The sequence below is a fragment of the Monodon monoceros genome, unplaced genomic scaffold (genome assembly GCF_005190385.1).
Source record: "Monodon monoceros isolate NGI ecotype Baffin Bay Population unplaced genomic scaffold, NGI_Narwhal_1 Super_Scaffold_22, whole genome shotgun sequence".
Lineage (NCBI taxonomy): Eukaryota > Metazoa > Chordata > Mammalia > Artiodactyla > Monodontidae > Monodon > Monodon monoceros.
Window position 1 is genome coordinate 95,382,391 of NW_021703779.1, and position 24,186 is coordinate 95,406,576.

The window sequence follows — 24,186 nt, forward strand, 5'->3', positions numbered from 1 at the left end:
GATGGAGGCAAAGATCGAGAAGATGCAAGAAATGTTTAACAAAGACCTAGAAGAATTAATAACAAGCAAACAGAGATGAACAATACAATAACTGAAGTGAAAAATACACAAGAAGGAATCAATAGCAGAATAACTGAGACAGAAGAATGGATAAGTGACCTGGAAGACAGAATGATGGAATTCACTGTTGTGAAACAGAATAAAGAAAAAAGAATGAAAAGAAATGAAGACAGCCTAAGAGACCTCTGGGAGAACATTAAACGCAACAACATTTGCATTATAGGGGTCCCAGAAGGAGAAGAGAGAGAGAAAGGACCAGAGAAAATATTTGAACAGATTATAGTGGAGAATTTCCCAAACATAGGAAAGGAAATAGCCACCCAAATCCAGGAAGTGCAGCGAGTCCTATACAGGATAAACCCAAGGAGAAACACACCAAGACACATAGTATTCAAATTGGCAAAACTTAAAGACAAAGAAAAATTATTGAAAGCAGCAAGGGAAAAATGAAAAATAACATACAAGGGAACTCCCATAAGGTTAACAGCAGATTTCTCAGCAGAAACTCTACATGCCAGAAGGGAGTAGCATGATATACTTAAACAGATGAAAGGGAAGAACCTACAATCAAGATTACTCTACCCGGCAAGGATCACATTCAGATTCGATGGAGAAATCAAAAGCTTTACAGACAAGCAAAAGCTAAGAGAATTTAGCACCACCAAACCTGCTCGACAACAAATGCTAAAGGAACTTCTCTAAGTGGGGAAACAAGAGAAGAACAGGACCTACAAAAACAAACCCAAAACAATTAAGAAAATGGTCATAGGAACATACATATTGATAATTACCCTGAACGTGAATGGATTAAATGCTCCAACCAAAAGACACAGGCTTGTGGAATGGATACAGAAACAAGACCCATATATATGCTGTCTACAAGAGATCCACTTCAGGCCTAGGGACACATACAGACTGAAAGTGAGTGGATGAAAAAAGATATTCCATGAAAATGGAAATCAAAAGAAAGCTGGAGTAGCAACACTCATATCAGATAAAATAGACTTTAAAATAAAGAATGTTACAAGAGACAAGGAGGGACAATACATAATGATCAAGGGATCAATCCAAGAAGAAGATATAACAATTATAAATATATATGCACCCAACATAGGAGCACCTCAATACATAAGGCAAAAGGTATAAAGGTAAAATCGACAGTAACACAATAATAGTAGGGTACTTTAACACCCTACTTTCACCAATGGACAGATCATCCAAAATGAAAATAAATAAGGAAGCAAAAGCTTTATTTGGTACATTAAACAAGATGGATTTAATTGATATTTATAGGACATTCCATCAAAAAATAGCAGATTACACTTTCTTCTGAAGTGCGCATGGAACATTCTCCCAGATAGATCACATCTTGTGTCACAAATCAAGCCTCAGTAAATTTAAGAAAATTGAAATCATATCAAGCATCTTTTCTGACCACAATGCTATGAGATTAGAAATGAATTACAGGGAAAAAATGTAAAAAACACAAAGACATGGAGGCTAAACCGTACGTTACTAAATAACCAAGAGATCACTGAAGAAATCAAAGAGAAAATCAAAAAATACCTAGAAAGAAACGACAATGAAAACACGATGATGCAAAACCTATAGTATGCAGCAAAAGCAGTTCTATGAGGGAAGTTTATAGCTATTCAAGCCTACCTCAAGAAACAAGAAAAATCTCAAATAAACAATCTAAACTTACACCTAAAGGAACTAGAGAAAGAAGAACAAACAAAACCCAAAGTTAGCAGAAGGAGAGAAATCATAAGGATCAGATCAGAAATAAATGAAATAGAAACAAAGAGAACAATAGCAAAAATCAATAAATCTAAAAGCTGCTTCTCTTTGAAGGTAAACAAAATTGATAAACCATTAGCCAGACTCATCAAGAAAAATAGGGAGAGGACTCAAATCAATAAAATTATAAATAAAAAAGGAGAAGTTACAACAGACAACGCAGAAATACAAAGCATCCTAAAAGACTACTATAAGCAACTCTATGCCAAGAAAATGGACAACCTGGAAGAAATGGACAAATACTTAGAAAGGTATAACCTTCCAAGACTGAATCAGGAAGAAATAGAAAATATGAACACACCAATCACAAGCAATGAAATTGAAACTGTGATTAGAAATCTTCCAACAAACAAAAGTCCATGACCAGATAGCTTCACAGGTGAATTCTGTCAAACATTTAGAGAAGAGCTAACACCCATCCTTCTCAAACTCTTCCAATAAATTGCAGAGGAAGGAACACTACCAAACTCATTCTATGAGGCCACCATCACCCTGATACCAAACCAGACAAAGATACTACAAAAAGAGAATTACAGACCAATATCATTGATGAATATAGGTGCAAAAATCCTCAACAAAATACTAGCAAACAGAATCCAACAACACATTAAAGGGATCATACACCATGACCAAGTGGGATTTATCCCAGGGATGCAAGGATTCTTCAATATACGAAAATCAATCAATGTGATACACCATATTAACAAATTGAAGAATAAAACCATATGATCATCTCAATAGATGCAGAAAAAACTTTTGACAAAATTCAACACCCATTTATGATAAAAAGTCTCCAGAAAGTGGGCATAGAGGGAACCTACCTCAACACAGTAAAGGCCATATTGGACAAACCCACAGGAAACATCATTCTCAATGGTGAAAACCTGAAAGCATTTCCTCTAAGATCAGGAACAAGACAAGGATGTTCACTCTCACCACTATTATTTAACATAGTTTTGGAAGTCCTAGCAATGGCAATCAGAGAAGAAAAAGAAATAAAAGGAATACAAACTGGAAAAGAAAACTGTCACTGTTTCCTGATGTCATGATACTATAAATAGAGAATCCTAAAAATGCCACCAGAAAACTACCAGAGATAATCAATGAATTTGCTTAAGTTGCAGGATATGAAATTAATGCACAAAAATCTCTTCCATTCCTATACATTAATGATGAAATATCTGAAAGAGAAATTAAGGAAACACTCCCATTTTCCATTGCAACAAAAGGAATAAAATACCGAGGAATAAACCTTCCTAGGGAGACAAAACACCTGTATGCAGAAAACTGTAAGACACTGATGAAAGAAATTAAAGATGATACCAACAGATGGAGAGATATACCATGTTCTTGGATTGAAAGAATCAATATTGTGAAAATGGCTATACTACCCAAAGCAATCTACAGATTCAATGCAATCCCTATCAAATTACCAATGGCATTTTTTTTGGAACTAGAATAAAAAAATCTTAAAATTTGTATGGTGACACAAAAGACCCCGAATAGCCAATGCAGTCTTGAGGGAAAAAAACAGAGCTGGAGGAATCAGACTCCCAGACTTCAGCTTATACTACAAAGCTACAGTAATCAAGACAATATGGTAGTGGCACAAAAACAGAAATATAGATCAATGGAACAAGATAGAAAACCCAGAGATAAACCCATGCACCTATGGTCAACTAATCTATGACAAAGGAGGCAAGGATATACATGGAGAAAAGACAGTCTCTTCAATAAGTGGTGCTGGGAAAACTGGACAGGTACATGTAAAAGAATTAAATTAGAACACTCCCTAACACCAAACACAAAAATAAATTTAAAATGGATTAGAGACCTAAATGTAAGGCTGGCCACTATAAAACTCTTAGAGGAAAACATAGGGAGAACACTCTGACATAAATCACAGCAGGATCTTTTTTTATCCACCTCCTAGAGTAATGGAAATAAAAACAAAAATAAACAAATGGGACCTAATGAAACTTCAAAGCTTTTGCACAGCAAAGGAAACCATAAAGAAGACGAAAAGGCAACCCTCATAATCGGAGAAAATATTTGCTAACGAATCAACAGACAAAGGATTAATCTCCAAAATATATAAACAGCTCATCAAGCTCAATATTAAAGAAACAAACAACCCAATCCAAAAATGGGCAGAAGTAAATAGACATTTCTCCAAAGAAGATATACAGATGGCCAAGAAGCACATGAAAAGCTGCTCAACATCACTAATTATTAGAGAAATGCAAATCAAAACTGCAATGAGGTATCACCTCACACCAGCTAGAATTGGAATCATCAGAAAATCTACAAACAACAAATGCTGGAGAGGGTGTGGAGAAAGGGGAACCCTCTCGCACTGTTGGTGGGAATGTAAATTGATACAGCCACTATGGAGAACAGTATGGAGTTTCCTTAAAAAACTAAAAATAGTATTACCATATGATTCAGCAATCCCACTACTGGGCATATTCCCAGAGAAAACCATAATACAAAAAGACACATGCCCCGCAATATTCATTGCAGCACTATTTACGATAGCCAGGTCATGGAAGCAACCTAAATGCCCATTGACAGACGAATGGGTAAAGAAGATGTGGTACATATATACAATGGAATATTACTCAGCCAAAAATGGAAGGAAATTGGGTCATTTGTTGAGACTTGGATGGATCTAGAGACTGTCATACAGAGTGAAGTAAGTCAGAAACAGAAAAACAAATACTGTATATTAACGCATGTATGTGGAGCCTAGAAAAATGGTACAGATGAACCAGTTTCCAAGGCAGAAATAGAGACACAGATGTAGAGAACAAATGTATGGACACCAAGGGGGGAGAGCCACAGGGTGTGGGGCTTGTGGTGTGATGAATTGGGCAATTGGGATTGACATGTATACACTGATGTGTATAAAATTGATGACTAATAAGAACCTACTGTATAAACAAGTAAATAAAATAAAATTTAAAAATTTTTTTAAAAAGTGTGGGACACATAGCTGAGGCTCAGATACATGTGCTGGTGTATAATCAGATGATTACAGGGAGAAGTAACATGGGTACTGGGGTTTGTAGGCACAAGCAGAATCTGAAATAAGTTTAGAGGGAATATTCAAGATATTTTACATCTTGCTCTTAAAATTATATTCAATTTCTTGAGAAATTGAAGATTTTTTTGTCTTTTTCATTAATAATCAAAATAAGATTACATTTATAAATACTTTTATATATAGTCCATGCATTTAAACTGCAGTGAGTTAGCTATCTGTTTTGATAAACTGAATAATCTGTTGTAAAAAAATGTAAAAACATCAAAATAGTAATTGTGCCATGAAAATCCGACCTAAGAATAGTATTCCTTTAAACAAAGCAGTATGGTCTGGGGGCAAGTGTCCTCTACTTAGAATCATAATATCTATGAGAATATAAATTAATTTAAGAGTTACTAAAAGGTGCTCTCATGGAGTTATATTGAGCTTGGATTCTGAAGACTGACTGCCTGGGATAAAATCCTGGCTGTCCAATTATTAATCATGGATTAAATTAGATGATGTATGTAAAAGAACACACCTGGCACAAGGTAAGTGCTCATTATAAAATGAAAACTTAGGATGCTCTTACATTTTAAAAAGAATAATAGGGATATTTTACATGCTATTGTAGGGCCAATCAGAATGATCATTTTGGAAAGGGTGAACTTAAGTATATGCAATATAATTTAAATTTCAAAAGTGATTGCCATACATGGAACAAGTGCTGGGGTCAGAAGCTGTTTATAGCTGGCTTGTAGTAATTTTCTACCTGAGTTCCTGCTTGAATTCCAGTTGAATGCCTTTTCCTACAACCATACAGGTTGCCAAATTGTTATCTGCAAATTGGCAGGGAGAACCATTTCCATGGTGTCATGTTTGCCAACTTAGAGTCCTACCTTATTCTTGCCCAAATGAATCTTTTGTTTCATGGTTACTGGGGCCTCTGTAGCACCTATGCTGACAACAGCTAACATGATGATTATTCATTTTTTATGTTGAGTAAAAACATGAAGGTTATATGAAAACTCTGTGCTATTTTTGCAAATTTTCTATAAATCTAAAATTATTTTGAAATAAAAAGTTAAAAATATATGTAGCTTCACAAAATAGGGATGTACAAATGCTGCAAATACTATACAACATAAGAATATATTCCCAAGCTCATTAATAATAATGGAAATGCAAATTAAAACAAAAATGAGATGCTATTACTCATAAAGACTATCAAGTGTTAGAATGTGGAGAAATAGGAACTCATACAATGATGTGGAAGAATAAGTTGGTATATTTTCTTTGGAAAATGTTTTGGCAATATTTAGAAAAGTTCAAGTTATACAGATGATTGTGATTTAGCAAATACACCCTTAAGTGTATAACTAGAGAAACTTTATATACAAGAAGGTTTATAGCAGCATTGTTCATGATAGTCCCAAAGGGGAAACAACCCAAATCCATCCACAATAGAAGAGAAAAATAGGTTGTTTTCATGTATGGCATCATAGTCAAGATACCTATTGCTTCCTCCTGAGCCTGTCCCTATGGGTGGATACTACTTCTCATCCTATTTCTATCAGTCTTGGCTATGCGAATTGCCAAAGAAATGTGAGTGGAAGTGATACTTGCCAGGCAGTCATTGTGCAGACTTTCCCTTTTGTCCATCTTCCCCTTTTACCTTTCAATGAGACCAGTAATTGTGCATATAGGGTCTGCTTTTTTAGCGTGGGTCTTATAATGAAGAAGACAAAAAGCAGAGGGGCAAACAAACTGGAAAGAAAATACAACATGAGAAACAAAGCTTTGTTTCTGAAAGATCCTAAGATTTGGGTTGTTTGTTAAAGCTGACTAATATGACTGTGATATGGTCAGGCCATGCAATATTATATGGCAATGAAAACAGTTGAACTAATGGTACAGCCAACAATTGGAATAATTTAACAAATATGATATTGAGTGAAATAAGCAAGTTGAGAAGAAGACGTAGAGAATATTCCAGTTATAAAAGTTCAAAACCAGGCAAAAGTAAACTATACTGCTTAGGAATGCATACATAAATAGTAAAATTATAAAGAAAAACAAAGTAATAATTATCATAAAAGTAAGCATAATAGTTACCTCCAGGGGAGCGGCAGGGAGATGTGATTGGAGAGAGAAACAAAAGGGGTTTCTGGGGCGCTGACAATGTTTTATTTCTTCATCTGGGTTATGCAGATGTTTGCTTTATAATTATTTTTGAACTTTACATATATGTTTTACGCACTCATATGCATATTCTCACAATTTTAAAAGTAAAATAATGTTATGTATATAATATATATATACATATATGTATACATATATATTTATATATGACTCCACTTGTACAAATGCTTATGGCTCAAGTTCTACTTTTGTTAAACAAGCATATAATGAATTTACTGGTATTTCCAAGATGGATACGACAGATACAAAATTTCTAACTTGCAAAACTGCACTGGAACTTTGGTCTCACCCTCTTATGCTAGAGGGAGATGTGATCTAATTATCCCATAAGTTTGTTGCTTTTCAGTCAGCGAAGAAATCAAGGTCTCTCTCTTTTAAAAGATTTTTCAATGAGCAAATATATTCTTCAGTAATACTAGAATGACTTTTGCCTGAAAGTGCTTTTGCTAATATGACATATTTTTAAAATTAATTTTGTTATATTTTCCAAAAAGCCCGTAACAGTGTAAATGAGATCAGTTAATCAGTGGTAAGAAAGATAATTCCTGTAGTTTTTCAATAATGGTTAATCTTTTGTAAGTGAAGTTTAATTTCAGGTGTACCAGAAGTGATCTAAATATTGTCATTTACATCATTAGATATGGACAGAATCATGATTTAAACAAACGCAAATCACTGGCATGGAAAAAAAAATCTCATTAAAATAAAATAATGCCTACAAACTGTGTGAACCTTTCAACCTACTCCCAGTGAGTTTCTTTCAGAAGGTATTTCCAAGTTAACAACAGTAAAAACAACAAACTAAACTCACATTTGGGATTTAGGTTTAACTTGGATTTAGGTTTAACTTGAAGGTAAACCTTGAACAAGCAGCTTCACCATTCTAGACTCCAGCATCTCATCATTTGTAAAGAAACTTACTATTTCTTTAGATGGAAAAAAGGTGTGAATGAGGGGCTCTAATGAGAAGGGCCCACCAGCTTGTGTTGTCTACCTGGTGTTAATCCCCTTTCACCCAAGGGATGTCAACCTAAGGTCTTCCCACTCACTACTCTTCAGTTCCCCAGCTGCTTAACTGACATCCAGATACCTCATGGGTGTTAGGTTGATATGTGGCTCTTATGACGTCTGTGATGAATTTAGTAATACACATTCCCATTTTTTGGCAGCACTTGTGAGTGCTAGGTAGAGTTCAAATCCAAGCGACGGATGGATGACTCCTTAGAAATGTAGTGCCTCCATAATTAATGCAGAAATACTTTCATCCCATAAGCCTGCCTCTTCTCTGATTACCCTGTCACTTACCAACCTCTGGCTGGTGTAGCCCTTATTCCTCTGGGAGTCCTGGATAGTACGAGTATCGATGCATTTTGATCTTTTATATTTGATGTTGGTCATTTAGCTGTGTGGTAAATTCCTGGTGGGTGATGGGGAGCTTATGGAGGAGGAGGTGCTTTGGGAACATCCTACAGGGTTCATCAAACAGGGACTCTGTTCTTTCCCTCCTACCTTAACAAGTTGTCCTTTATCCTAGAGAGGCAATGGTGGCTAGTGGACACTGGAGCAAACTGCCAGCCTGCCAAACTTCCAAACCTGACTTTACCACTTTCTACCATTTTATTAACACTTGAGTTTTTTCTTTATCTGTAAAATAAGAATGTTGATATAGAGTTTTTGTGAAGATTAAATGAGTTAGTACATGTACAGAATTTAGAACAATGCCCAGCATATAGCTAACACTATTCAGGTATTAGCTATTATACTCATTACCATTAAAATATATTTTACATTTATGGCTTCCATTTTAAACAATGTTTGGGGAAAGAATTTCTCTGTTACAAGTCTTTGAAAACCCTTGGACTAGGTGACGGCTGAAGGCTCTTCTTGGACTAACATTCCATGGCCTTATCTTAAATTAAGCCACACTTTTCTTTCATGGTGAGGTGATAATTATATCAAGACGATGTGATTTGCTGTGAACAGCTTTCAAGCACAAGAGTGTTAATATGAAAGAATGAGTCCTAAAAGTTTGTTGTCTTTTAATTACATTATATAAACCAAATCAACTTCTCATTGCCCTGATAGCACATTTTAAACTACTTTCAAGTGGAGAACATATACTGCTCTAACTGTGCCTTCTCCATTGATTGATTGCAGCCCAATCTAATGAAAGTTAGCCAAAGGATATCTGCAGCCTCCCAAATTAAGTTTATATGATCCTTACTTAAATTTGTTACTTGAAAACACTCCATCATATTGAAAGTGAAATGATACCGGGGCTAAAAAGTTAATGAAAAACCTAATTAACTTGGCTGGCTAGCTTTCTGTTGTCAATTTTACCAGGGTAAAAGTGTTATAGAGCATCAGATAATGAAAGTCTTGATTTGGACAGCAACAAACAGCTAGTGGAGCATTAAGAAATGGCATAAAATAGGTGCCTCAGAAATCCCCTCTAAAACTCATCTGTGCCATCCCCCTACTTCCCAACTTCCTGAGTGCCACTGCTGAGCATGATCTCTGTCCCCAGTGTACTTTCTATACTTTTAATGATGGACATGCAATTGTAAAGTGTAAAGAAAAATCTACTTTTTAAAATAAAATAAGACTGGATAGAAATGAAAACCTCTGTGTTTGAGTGTGTGCATTTGGATGTAAGTAGACAGTTAACTCAGATAAAGTACTGGCTATTGAAAAAAATTAAAATACAAAGCAATTTAATAGATGATACAATGTAACCAGACCATCACAGCATTAAACTTTAAGAGGCTTATTGGGAGTAACTTCCTTGATTGGATTACTTACAAGTTGCACATGCCAGAAAGTAAAGAACACTTATGTTAATAGCTCAGCCACAAAGTCCTCACAAAAGTATTTTGTGTTGTTCTTATGTGAACATGTAATAGTCATGTTCTATGTGGAAATTATAATACGTGAGCAATACCTTCTAACTGATTTGAAATGAGAATGTATTGTCGTGCTCATGTAATTATTTTATGTGTAGGAAATCAATGTACATAATTGTACATATTTATGAAATGCATAGATATTAATATGTACCATGTTGTTACTGCTTACTTTACTTATTGAATCATTTAACAAATATTTATTGAATGTCTCCTATTCACCAGGTGCTATGGTAGTGCCACAGATTTAGTGGTAAATAAAAGTTATGATTCCAGTTCTCATAGAGATTACATTGTGGTGTAAGAAACTGGCAAGAAAGAAGTACATAGATCAGGGTGCATGTGCTATGAGAGTAATACGAAGAATCTACTTTAGATTATAGGGAGGGTCATGGTGGGTTGTCCTGAGGAAGTGACATTTAACTGAAGTGCAGTGAAGAATGGGAAACCATGTTTCAGGTAGAAACATATTATGTGCAAAGGTCCTAAGGTGATAAAGTGCTTGGCATATCTAAGGAATGAAGAAGACGAGTGTGGTTGGTGCAAAGTAAGAAGATGGATGATGGATGAGGCTGGATTACAGGCAAAGGCCAGATCACACAGGGACTTAAGGCACCACATTAAGAAGTATGGGTTTTATCAAAAAACCTACAAACAATAGATGCTGGAGATGTTGTGGAGAAAAGGGAACCCTTTTACACTGCTGGTGGGAAAGTAAATTGATACAGCCACTATGGAGAACAGTATGGAGGTTCCTTAAAAAACTAAAAATAGAACTACCATATGACCCAGCAATCCCACTACTGGGCATATACCCTGAGAAAACCATAATTCAAAAAGAGTCATGTACCACAATGTTCATTGCAGCCCTATTTACAATAGCCAGGACATGGAAGCAACCTATGTGTCCATCGACAGATGAATGGATAAAGAAGATGTGGCACATATATACAATGGAATATTATCCAGCCATAAAAGGAAATGAAATTGAGTTATTTGTAGTGAGGTGGATGGACCTAGAGACTGTCATACAGAGTGAAGTAAGTCAGAAAGAGAAAAACAAATACTGTATGCTAACACATATATATGGAATCTAAAAAGTAAAAATGGTTCTGAAGAACATAGGGCAGGACAGGAATAAAGATGCAGACTTAGAGAATGGACTTGAGGACATGGGGAGGGGGAAGGATAAGCTGGGATGAAGTGAGAGAGTGGCATGGACATATATACACTACCAAATGTAAAATAGATAGCTAGTGGGAAGCAGCTGCATGGCACAGGGAGATCAGCTTGGTATTTTGTGTCCACCTAGAGAGGTGGGATAGGGAGGGTGGGAGGGAGACGCGAGAGGGAGGAGATATGGGGATATAAGTATACGTATAGCTGATTCACTTTGTTATAAAGCAGAAACTAACACACCATTGTAAAGCAATTATACTCGAATAAAGTTGTTTAAAAAAAGAAGAAAAAAGTATAGGTTTTATTCAAAATGAATTAAAAAACATTGAAGGGTTTAAAACAATGTTACATAATCCATCTATATAATGAGGGTAACTCTGTTTATTCTGTGTAGAATCAAAGAGATTCTAGAGAAGTAGAGAGACCAATTTGTACGGTTTTTTTGTATTCCAGGTGATAACAGTGTCAGCGAGAATGAAGAGAAGCAGAATTGAGATATATTTTGGAAGTAAAATAGACTGAATTTGGTAGTAGAATGAGTGTGGGATGGGCAGGAGGAGAAAGATGGAAGTGTCTTGGACTCGAGCAACTGAGCAAATGGTGGTGTTATTTACAGTGATGTAGAGTATTTGGGTGACGAGTATGTTTAGGAGAAATGTTAAATAATTTGTTTAGGAGATCTTAAATTTAAGATGCCTATGCAACACCCAAATAACTTGAAATTCTGATTTCCTGCATGAGACTTAGTGATTTAAGTAATTACTCAGACTATAGTTGCAGTTATATAACAAAAATCCCTTCCCCAGATGATTTATTTTCACAGCCATCTCAGGCAATGTGACTTTGATTAGTAATGGCAAAACTACATTTACATCACATGCTTATTGTAAAATATAAAGGGATATGTACTCTGAACACATACTATATACTGTTAGGCATTTCGGAGACATTAGATTGCAATTGAACTTCAGACCAACCCTGTGGGACTTGCAGTGTTATATAATCCTCATTTAAGAGATGTCAAAGGTGAAATTCATAGAAGTGAAGGGGTTTGCCCAAGTTTATACATCTAGTATATGAGTGTGACGTGTTTGAAAGGGATAAAAGTATTAAAGTATTATTATCCACAGTTTTTCTGCCTTACCTTTTCAAAAAGTTTTTTATTGCGGTAAATTATACATAATATAAGGTTTCTGAATTTTTTAAAATATTTTTTTGGCTGTGTTGGGTCTTCGTTGCCGTGCATGGGCTTTCTCTAGTTGCAGCGAGCAGGGGCTACTCTTCATTGCGGTGCACAGGCTTCTCATTGTGGTGGCTTCTCTTGTTGTGGAGCATGGGCTCTAGGTGTGTGGACTTCAGTAGTTGTGGCACATGGGCTCAGTAGTTGTGGCTCGTGGGCTCTGGAACACAGGCTCTGTAGTTGTGGCACACGGGCTTAGTTGCTCCGTGGCTCGTGGGATCTTCCCAGACCAAGGCTCAAACCTGTGTCCCCTGCATTGGCAGGCGGATTCTTAACCACCGTGCCACCAGGGAAGTCCTGATTTTAACCATTTTTAACTACACAATACAGTGGCATTAAGTACGTTTACAATGTTATACAACCATGACCACTACCAATTTTCAGAACTTTTTGATCATCCCAAACAGAATCCTTGTACCAATTGACATAACTCCTATTCTTCCCCTCCTACCCTGCCCCTCATCCCTGGTAACATGTAACCTACTTTCTGTCTTCTATGAATTTGCCTATTTAGATATTTCATATACGTGGAATCATGCAATATGTGTCTTTTTGTATCTGGCTTATTTCACTTACAGTAATGTTTTCAATGTTTACCTATGTTGTAACATGTGTCAGAATTTCTTTCCTTTTTATGGCTGAATAATATGTCATTGCGTGTGTGTGTGCACGTGTGTGCATGCACCTATCTATATCTACCTATATCTATCTTCCGAAGGTAGATATAGATATCACAGGTTTTGTATCAATTCATTGTTGATAGAAACTATTGTTTCCACATTTTGCTGTTACGGATAATGCTGCTATGAACATCGGTGCACAATTACCTGTTTGATTCCCTTTATTCAAATTTTTTGGGTATATTCGCAGGACTAGAACTGCTGGATCATATGATAATTCTGTATTTAATTTTTTGCAGAACCACCCAAATGTTTTCTGCAGAAGTGGAACAATTTTACATTCCTATCAGCATTGCATGAGGGTTTCAATTTCTCTACATCCTCACCAACAATTGTTAATTAGTGCTTTTTAAACATGATTTAGTTATTTTTAAAATTTGTTTCCAGTTTTATTGAGATATAATTGATATGTAACGTATTTGTTTATGGTGTACAACATATTATTTGATATATGTATATATAGCAAAATGATTACCACAATAAGTTTAGTTAACATCCATCACTTTTTTTAATGATAGGCATCCTTGTGTGTAAAGTAATATCTCATTGCATTTCCATGATGAATAATGATACTGAGCATTTTGCCATATGCTCTTTGGTCCTTGTTATATCTTCTTTGGAGAAATATCTCATCTACATCTCCATTATCTTTGAAGAAATGCCTGCACATTTTTTAATGGGATTTTTTGTTGTTATTGAGTCATAGGGTTCTTTATATATTCTGGATTTTTAATGCCTTATCAATATATGATTTCCAGATATTTTCTTACATTCCTTACCTATATTTTATTTTATAGCCATTGGGCTTTATGGTGTGGATCCAGACAATCAGTGCAGAGGAGAACTGAATAATCCAAAAGAAGATTAATTGGCTTAGTTTATAGATAAAGCAAAGAGATAACAGGAAAAAGACAAGAGATCCAGAAAGTGAAAGGTGAGGGTAGGAATAAAGCAAGGGAAAATGAAAAGAGGGACAATGATGAGAGTAATTTATGTGAGAAGAGAGATAAGAGTGGTTAGGCATGAAACTTTGGGGAGACGTGTGTAAATCAATTTTTTGAAATATAATTTACTTATGGAAAAAGCTGAATTATATAAATTACAAGAAGAAAACAATTTTATTCTTGCTTATTGTTGGAATTATAAGGCTACTCCCATTTTCCTCACCTGAGTTTGGGATTCACTAAAATATTTATAGATACAAATAAGAAGGAGATACAAAAAATCATCTCTATAAGTGGTAAAGCTGATAATGGATAATATGTCTTATATCCATGGGCAAGAAGCCTTTATTACACCATATAGCAGAATTAGACAGAATTATCTACCCAGTCACAGGTAGTACTAAGGCCACCTCATATGAGTACATATAGGAGAGGATCAGAATATATACTCCTTACAGACAGCAGGATCTTAAGTGAAAAAGGAGAGGCAGAGGCTCATAGATACATCTAGTTCCTTATCCCAAATTTACCACTCACATAAGGCACAATACTGATCTACAGGAGTGGTGTATGTGAGGAGGGTGCAGAGACTCCAGGAGTCTTTTTAAAATCGATGTGCCACTACATGGAAGAAAACATCAGATGGAGAAAGAAGCACTCTTCTCCTAGTATGCAGCAATGCCCCCAAAACTCAAGTCTATTAAATGGTTCTTTCCTGTACCTTGTATGACATTCCAGGCAGATTTTATAGCTTTTCTGATCATTCTTTTTTAAAAAAATCTTTATTGGAGTATAATTGCTTTACAATGGTGTGTTAGTTTCTGCTTTATAACAAAGTGAATCAACTATACATATACACCTACTCCATATCTCCTCCCTCTTGCATCTCCCTCCCACCCTCCCTATCCCACCCCTCTAGGTGGTCACAAAGCACCAAGCTATCTCCATGTGCTCTGTGGCTGCTTCCCACTAGCTATCTATATTACATTTGGTAGTGTATATATGTCTATGCCACTCTCTCACTTCGTCCGGCTTACCTATCCCCCTCCCCAGGTCCTCAAGTCCATTCTCTACATCTGCGTCTTCATTCTGGTCCTGCCCCTAGGTTCTTCATAACCAATTTTATTCTTTTTTATATTCCATATATACGTGTTAGCATACAGTATTTGTTTTTCTCTTTCTGAGTGACTTCACTCTATGACAGATTCTAGGTCCATCCACCTCACTACAAATAACACAATTTCATTTCTTTTTATGGCTGAGTAATATTCCATTGTATATATGTGCCACATCTTCTTTATCCTTTCATCTGTCAATGGACACATAGGTTGCTTCCATGTCCTGGCTATTGTAGAGCTACAATGAACATTGTGGTACATGACTCTTTTTTATTTATTTATATTTATTTTTTTATTTTTTGCTCTATGCAGGCCTCTCACTGTTGTGGCCTCTCCCATTGTGGAGCACAGGCTCCGGACATGCAGGCTCAGCAGCCATGTTTCACGGGCCTAGCTGCTCTGCGGCATGTGGGATCTTCCCGGACTGGGGCACGAACCTGTGTCCCCTGCATCAGCAGGCGGACTCTTAACCACTGCACCACCAGGGAAGCCCATGACTCTTTCTAAATTATGGTTTTCTCACGGTATATGCCCAGGAGTGGGATTGCTGGGTCATATGGTAGTTCTATTTTTATTTTTTTAAGGAACCTCCATACGGTTCTCCATAGGGGCTGTATCAGTTTACATTCCCACCAGCAGTGCAAGAGGGTTCCCTTTTCTCCACACCCTCTCCAGCATTTATTGTTTGTAGACTTTTTGATGATGGCCATTCTGACAGGTGTGAAGTGATACCTCATTGTAGTTTTGATTTACATTTCTCTAATGATTAGCGATGTTGAGCATTTTTTCATGTGTTTGTCGGCAATCTGTATATCTTCTTTGGAGAAATGTCTATTTAGGTCTTCTGCCCATTATCGGATTGGGTGGTTTGTTTGTTTGATATTGTTCTGCATTAGCTGCTTGTAAATTGTGGTGATTAATCCTTTGTCAGTTGCCTCATTTGCAAATATTTTCTCCCAATCTGAGGGTTGTCTTTTCATCTTGTTTACGGTTTCCTTTGCTGTGCAAAAACTTTTAAGTTTCATTACGTCCCATTTGTTTATTTTTGTTTTTATTTCCCTTTCTCTAGGAGGTGGGTCAAAAAGGATCTTGCTGTGATTTATGTCATAGAGTGTTCTGCCTATGTTTTCCTCTAAGAGTTTTACAGTGTTTGGCCTTACATTTAGGTCTTTAATCCATTTTGAGTTTACTTTTGTGTATGCTGTTATGGAGTGTTCTAATTTCATTCTTTTACTTGTAGCTGTCCAGTTTTCCCAGCACCACTTATTGAAGAGGCTGTCTTTTCTCCATTGTATATTCTTGCCTCCTTTATCAAAAATAAGGTGACCATATGTACGTGAGTTTAGCTCTGGGATTTCTATCCTGTTCCATTGATCTACGTTTGTGTTTTGTGCCAGTGCCATATTGTCTTGATTACTGTAGCTTTGTAGAATAGTCTGAAATCAGGTAGCCTGATTCCTCCAGCTCCGTTTTTCTTATCAAGATTGCTTTGGCTAGTCAGCATCTTTTGTGTTTCCTTACAAATTGTGAAATATTTTGTTCTATTTCTGTAAAAATGCCATTGGTAGTTTGATAGGGATTGAATTGAATCTGTAGATTGCTTTGAGTAGTATAGTCATTTTCACAATGTTGATTCTTCCAATGCAAGAACATGGTATATCTCTCCATCTGTTTGTGTCATCTGTGATTTCTTTCATCTGTGTCTTATAGTTTTCTGAGTACAGGTCTTTTACCTCCTTAGGCAGGTTTACCCCTATGTATTTTTTTAATTAATTAATTTATTTATTTATTTATTTTTGTCTGTGTTGAATCTTCGTTGCTGTGCACGAGCTTCCTTTAGTTGCAATTAGCTGAGGCTACTCTTTGTTGTGGTGCATGGGCTTCTCATTTTTTGGCTCCTTTTGTTGCTGAGCATGGGCTCTAGGCACACAGGCTTCAGTAATTGTGGCACGTCGGCTCAGTAGTTGTGGCTTGCGGGCTCAGGAGCTCAGGCTCAGTAGTTGTGGTGCACAGGCTTAGTTGCTCTGTGGCACGTAGGATCTTCCAAAGCCAGGGCTTGAATCCATGTCCCTTGCATTGGCACGCATATTTGTAACCACTGCACAACCAGGGAAGCCCCTAGGTATTTTATTCTTTTTGTTACAAAGGTAAATGTGAGTGTTTCCTTAATTTCTCTTTCAGATACTTCATCATTAGTTTATAAGAATGCAAGAGATTTTGTGAATTAATTTTGTATCCTACTACTTTACCAAATTCATTGATTACCTCTAGTAGTTTTCTGGTAGCATCTTTAGGATTATCTATGTATGGTATCATGTCATCTGCAAACAGTGACAGCTTTACTTCTTCTTCTCCAAATTGGATTCCTTTTCTTTCTTTTTCTTCTCTGATTGCTGTGGCTAAAACTTCCAAAACTATTTTAAATAATACTGGTGAGGGTGGACAACCTTGTCTTTTTCCTGATCTTAGTGGAAATGGTTCCAGTTTTTCACCATTGAGAACGATGTTGGCTGTGGGCTTGTCATATATGGCCATTATTATGTTGAGGTAATTTCCCTCTGTGCCTACTTTCTGCAGGGTTTTTGGCATAACTGGGTGTTGAATTTTGTTGAAAGCTTTTTCTGCATCTACTGAGATGATCATATGGTTTTTATTCTTCAATTTGTTAATATGGTGTATCACATTTATTGATTTGTGTATATTGAAGAATCCTTGCATTCCTGGGATAAACCCCACTTGATCATGGTGCATAATTCTTTTAATGTGCTGTTGGATTCTGTTTGCTAGTATTTTGTTGAGGATTTTTGCAGCTATGTTCATCAGTGATATTGGCCTGTAGTTTTCTTTCTCTGTTCTTTTTCTTTCTTTGACACCTTTGTCTGGTTTTGGTATCAGGGTAATGGTAGCCTCGTAAAATGAGTTTGGGAGTGTCCCTTCCTCTGTTATATTTTGGAGGAGTTTGAGAAGGATAGGTGTTAGCTCCTCTCTAAATGTTTGATAGAATTCGCTTGTGAAGCCATCTGGTCCTGGGCTCTTGTTTGTTGGAAAATTTTTAATCACAGTTTCAATTTCAGTGCTTGTGATTGGTCTGTTTATATTTTTTATTTCTTCCTGGTTCAGTCTCAGAAGTTGTGCTTTTCTAAGAATTTGTCCATTTCTTCCAGGTTGTCCATTTTATTTTATTCGCATATAAAATATAGTTGCTTGTAGTTGCTTGTAGTTGCTTGTAGTAACCTCTCATGCTCCTTTGTATTTCTGCAGTGTCAGTTGTTACTTCTCCTTTTTCATTTCTAATTCTATTGATTTGAGTCCTCTCCCTTTTTTTTCTTCATAAGTCTGGCTAATGGTTTATCCTTTTTTTTTTTATCTTCTCAAAGAACCAGCCTTTAGTATTATTGATCTTTGCTATTGTTCCCTTCATTTCTTTTTCATTTCTTTATGATCTGATCTTTATGATTTCTTTCCTTCTGCTAACTTTGGGAATTTTTTGTTCTTCTTTCTCTAATTGCTTTAGGTGTAAGGTTAGGTTGTTTATTTGAGATGTTTCTTGAAGTAGGGTTGTATTGCTATAAACTTCCCCCTTAGAACTGCTTTTGCTGCATCCCATAGGCTTTGTGTCATCGTGTTGTCATTGTCATTTGTTTCTAGGCATTTTCTCATTTCCTCTTTGATTTCTTCAGTGATCTCGTCGTTATTAAGTAGTGTATCCTTTAGCCCTCATGTGTGTATAATTTTTACAGATTTTTTTCTGTAATTAATATCGTCTCGTAGCATTGTGTTCAGAAAAGATACTTGAAACAATTTCAATTTTCTTAAATATACTAAGGCATGATTTGTGACCCAAATATGATCTATCCTTGAGAATGTTTCATAAACACTTGAGAAGAAAGTGTATTCTGTTGTTTTTGGATGGTATGTCCTATAAATATCAACTAAGTCCATCTTGTTTAATGTATCATTTAAAGCTTGTGTTTCCTTATTTATTTTCATTTTGGATGATTTGTCCATTGGTGAAAGTGGCATGTTAAAGTGCCTACTATGATTGTGTTATTGTCAATTTCCCCTTTTGTGGCTGTCAGTATTTGCTTTATGTATTAAGGTGCTGCTATGTTGGGTGCATAAATATTTACAATTGTTATATCTTCTTCTTGGATTGATCCCTTGATCATTATGTTGTGTCCTTCTTTGTCTCTTTTATTACTCTTTGTTTCCAAGTCCATTTTGTCTGATATGAGAATTGCTGCTCCAGCTTTCTTTTGATTTCAATTAGCATGGAATATCTTTTTCCAACCCCTCACTTTCAGTCTGTATGTGTCCCTAGGTCTGAAGTGGGTCTCTTGTAGATAGCATATATATGCGTCTTGTTTTTGTGTTCATTCAGCCAGTCTATGTCTTTTGGTTGGAGCATTTAATCCATTTACATTTAAGGTAATTATTGATATGTATGTTCCTATTACTATTTTCTTAATTGTTTTGGGTTTTGTTATTGTACGTCTTTTCCTTCTCTTGTGTTTCCTGCCTAGAGAAATTCCTTTAGCTTTTGTTGTAAAGCTGGTTTGGTGGTACTGAATTCTCTTAGCTTTTGCTTGTCTGTAAAGGTTTTAATTTCTCCATCCAATCTGAATGAGTTCCTTGCTTGGTAAAGTAATCTTGGTTGTAGGTTTTTCCCCTTCATCACTTTAAATATGTCCTGCCACTCCCTTCTGGCTTGCAGAGTTTCTGCTGAAAGATCAGCTGTTAACCTATGGGGATTTCTTTGTATGTTATTTGTTGTTTTTCCCTTGCTGCTTTTAATATTGTTTCCTTGTATTTAATTTTTGATAGTTTGATCAATATGTTTGTTGGCGTGTTTCTCCTTGGATTTATCCTGTATGGGACTCTCTGTGCTTCCTGGACTTGATTAACTATTTCCTTTCCCATATGAGGGAAGTTTTCCACTATAATCTCTTCAAATATTTTCTCAGTCCCTGTCTTTTTCTCTTCTTCTTCTGGGACCCCTTTAATTTGAATGTTGGTGCACTTAATGTTGTCTTAGAGGTCTCTGAGACTGTCCCCAGTTCTTTTCATTTTTTTTCTTTGTTGTCTTCTGCAGTAGTTATTTCCACTATTTTATCTTCCAGGTCACTTACCCATACTTCCGTGTCAGTTATTCTGCTATTGTTCCATCAGTTATTCTGCTATTTATCCCTCCTCAAGAATTTTTAATTTCATTAATTGTGTTGTTCATCACTGTTTGTTTGCTCTTTACTTCTTTTAGGTCATTGTTAAATGTTTCTTTATTTTCTCCATTCTATTTCCAAGATGTTGGATCATCTTTACTATCATTATTATGAATTCCTTTTCAGGTAGATTGCCTATTTCCTCTTCATTTGTTAGGTCTGGTCGGTTTTTACCTTGCTCCTTCATCTGCTGTGTCTTTTTCTGTCTTCTCAATTTGCTTAAATTACTGTGTTTGTGGTCTCCTTTTCACAGGCTGCTGGTTTGTAGTTCCCGAACTGGAACTGCCCCCATTGGCTAAGGTTGGTTCAGTGGGTTGTGTAGGCTTCCTGGTGGAGGGGACTCGTGCATGTGTTTTGGTGGATGAGGCTGGATCTTGTCTTTCTGGTGGGAATGTCCAGGTCTGGTGGTGTGTTTTGGGGTGTCTGTGGCCTTATTATGATTTTAGGCAGCCTTGCTGCTAATGGGTGGGGTTGTGTTCCTGTCTTGCTAGTTGTTTGGCATGGGGTATACAGCACTGGAGCTTGCTGGTCATTGAGTGGAGCTGGATCTTGGCATTGAGATGGAGATCTCTGGGATATTTTCACCGTTTGATATTATGTGGAGCCGGGAGATCTCTTGTGGACCAATATCCTGAACTTGGCTTTCCCACCTCAGAGGCACAGCCCTGATGCCTGCCTGGAGCACCAAGAAACTGTCATCCACACAGCTCAGAATAAAAGGGAGAAAAAAAAGAAAGAAAGAAAGAAGAAGATAAAATAAAATAAAGTTATTAAAGTAAAAATTAAACCATAATTATTAAAACAATTTTTAAAGTAAAAAAAAAAGAAGGAAAGAAGCGAGCAACCAAACCAAAAAACAAATCCACCAATGATTACAAGGGGTAAAAACTATACTAATAAAAACAAAGCAAAAGAAAAAAACCCAAAATACGGTTAGTGAGAACCCAGGACAAATGGTTAAAGGAAAGGTATATAGACAAAAATCACACACAGAAGCATACACATACACACTCACAAAAAGAGAAAAAGGGATATATATATATAGTTGCTCCCAGCATCCACCTCCTCAATTTGGGATGATTCGTTTTCTATTCAGGTATTCCACAGATGCAGGGTACATCAAGTTGATTGTGGAGATTTAATCTGCTGCTCCTGAGGCTGCTGGGAGAGATTTCCCTTTCTCTTCTTTGTTCAGACAGCTCCTGGGGCTCAGCTTTGGATTTGGACCCGCCTCTGCGTGTAGGTAGCCTGAGGGCATCTCTTCTTCACTAAGACAGGAAAGGTTAAAGAAGCAGCTGATTCGGGGGCTCTGGCTCACTCAGGCCAGGGAAGGGAGGGGTACGGAGTGCGGGCCGAGCCTGTGGTGGCAGAGGCCATGGTGACGTTGCACCAGCCTGAGTTGCACTGTGTGTTCTCCCGGGGAAGTTGTCCCTGGATCACGGGACCCTGGCAGTGGCGGGCTGCACAGGCTCCCAGGAGGGGAGGTGTGGAGAGTGACCTGTGCTTGCACACAGGCTTCTTGGTGGTGGTAGCAGCAGCCTTAGCATCTCATGCCCGTCTCTGTGGTCCATGCAGGTAGCCACGGCTCATGCCCGTCTCTGGAGCTCCTTTAAGTGGTGCTCTGCATCCCTTCTCCTCACACACCAGGAAACGAAGAGGCAAGAAAATGTCTCTTGCCTCTTCAGCAGCTCCAGACTTTTTCCCGGACTCATCCGGGCTAGCCATGGTGCACTAACCCCTTCAGGCTGTTTTCACGCCGTCAGTCCTCTCCCTGTGCTCCTCCCAAAGCCTGAGCCTCAGCTCCCAGCCCCACCCGCCCCGGCGGGTGAGCAGACAAGCCTCTTGGGCTGGTGAGTGCCAGTCGGTACCGATCCTCTGTGAGAGAATCTCTCTGCTTTGCCCTCCGCACCCCTGTGGCTGCGCTCTCCTCCATGGCTCTGAAGCTTCCCCCCCTCCACCCCCCACAGTATTCGCCCTCAAAGGGGCTTCCTAGTGTGTGGAAACCTTTCCTCCTTCCCAGCTCCCACCCACTGGTGCAGGTCCTGTCCCTAATTTTTGTCTATGTTTTTTCTTTTTCATTTTGCCCTACCCAGGTACGTGGGGGAGTTTCCTGCCTTGTGGGAAGTCTGAGGTCTTCTGTCAGCGTTCAGTAGGTGTTCTGTAGGAATTGTTCCACATGTAGATCTATTTCTGATGTATTTGTGGGAAGGAAGGTGAGCTCCACGTCTTACTCTTCCTCCATTTTGAAGCTCCTTTTCTTCTGATCATTCTTGAATCACAAAAGTCCAGTTCAGTTGATGCAATGTTCTTTTTTAGCCTAATATTGCCCCGTGACTTTGGTTATTGAGGATCCAGGAAGTGACTTGTAGTTGAAGAAACCATGACTGTACTGAAGCATCCACGTCATGTTTATGATGTGAAGCAAACAAACACTAGCACAGACTGGATCTCGGATATTATTTATATAATGTCAATTAGGGCTTCAGGTCACCTATATAAGATCAGGTGTTTCTTCAGAGGCCACTGAGGGAAGCAGGTACAAAATTATTAGGCATGGGAGGAGTTGGGAGAGAGAGCTATAGATAGATAAATATTCTACAAAAAAGAATCTACAAATCACACATGGCAAAACTTAATGCTTCAAATAGTAGCCAAAATAACCACAGTTAATGGATGAATTTATTTCATTTAAAATAGAAATTTTTTTTTAAAATTTGGAAAATATTTAAATTAAGTATAGTTAGTATCCAGAAAGAGGTAAATAAAGAAATAATATCCATAAAGGAAAATTCAAATATATATATAAAACATAGGGAGAATAAAATATAAATAGAATAAGATAGAGTCAAGAGCCCAGAAATAAACACATGCATATATGATCAACTAACATTTTACAAGGGAGTCAAGAATACACAATGGAGAATAGAACCTCTTCAATAAATAGGACTGGGAAAATTGGATAGTCCCATGCAAAAGAACGAAACAAGGCAGCTATCTTACACCACTAACAAAAATTGACTTGAAATGGATTAAAGCCTTAAATCTAAGATCTGAAACCATAAAACTCCTAGAAGAAAACAGAGGGGAAAATCTTCTTGACATTGGGTCTTGGTAGTGATTTTTTGGATGTGGCACCTAAAGCACAAGCAACAAAATAAAACATAAATATGTAGGACTACATCAAACTAAAAAGCTGGGGGGACCTTGAAGATGGCGGAAGAGTAAGACGCGGAGATCACCTTCCTCCCCAGAGATACACCAGAAATACATCTACACGTGGAACAACTCCTACAGAACACCTACTGAAGGCTGGCAGAAGACCTCAGACCTCCCAAAAGGCAAGAAACTCCCCACGTACTTGGGTAGGGCAAAAGAAAAAAAGAAAAAACAGAGACAAAAGAATACGGACGGCACCTGCACCAGTGGGAGGGAGCTGTGAAGGAGGGAAAAGTTTCCACACCCTAGGAAGACCCTTTGCGGGCGGAGACTGCGTGAGGCGGAGGGGGGAGCTTCGGAGCCGCGTAGGAGTGCACAGCAACAGGGGTGTGGAGGGCAAAGCGGGGAGATTCCCGCACAGAGGATCGGTGCCGACCGGCACTCACCAGCCCAAGAGGCTTGCCTGCTCACCCGCTGGGGCGGGCGGGGCTGCGAGCTGAGGCTCGGGTTTCGGTTTCAGTCGGAGCGCAGGGAGAGGACTGGGGTTGGCGGCTTGAACATAGTCTGAAGGGGTTAGTGCACCACGGCTAGCCGGGAGGGAGTCCGGGGAAAAGTCTGCACCTGCCGAAGAGGCAAGAGACTTTTTCTTCCCTCTTTGTT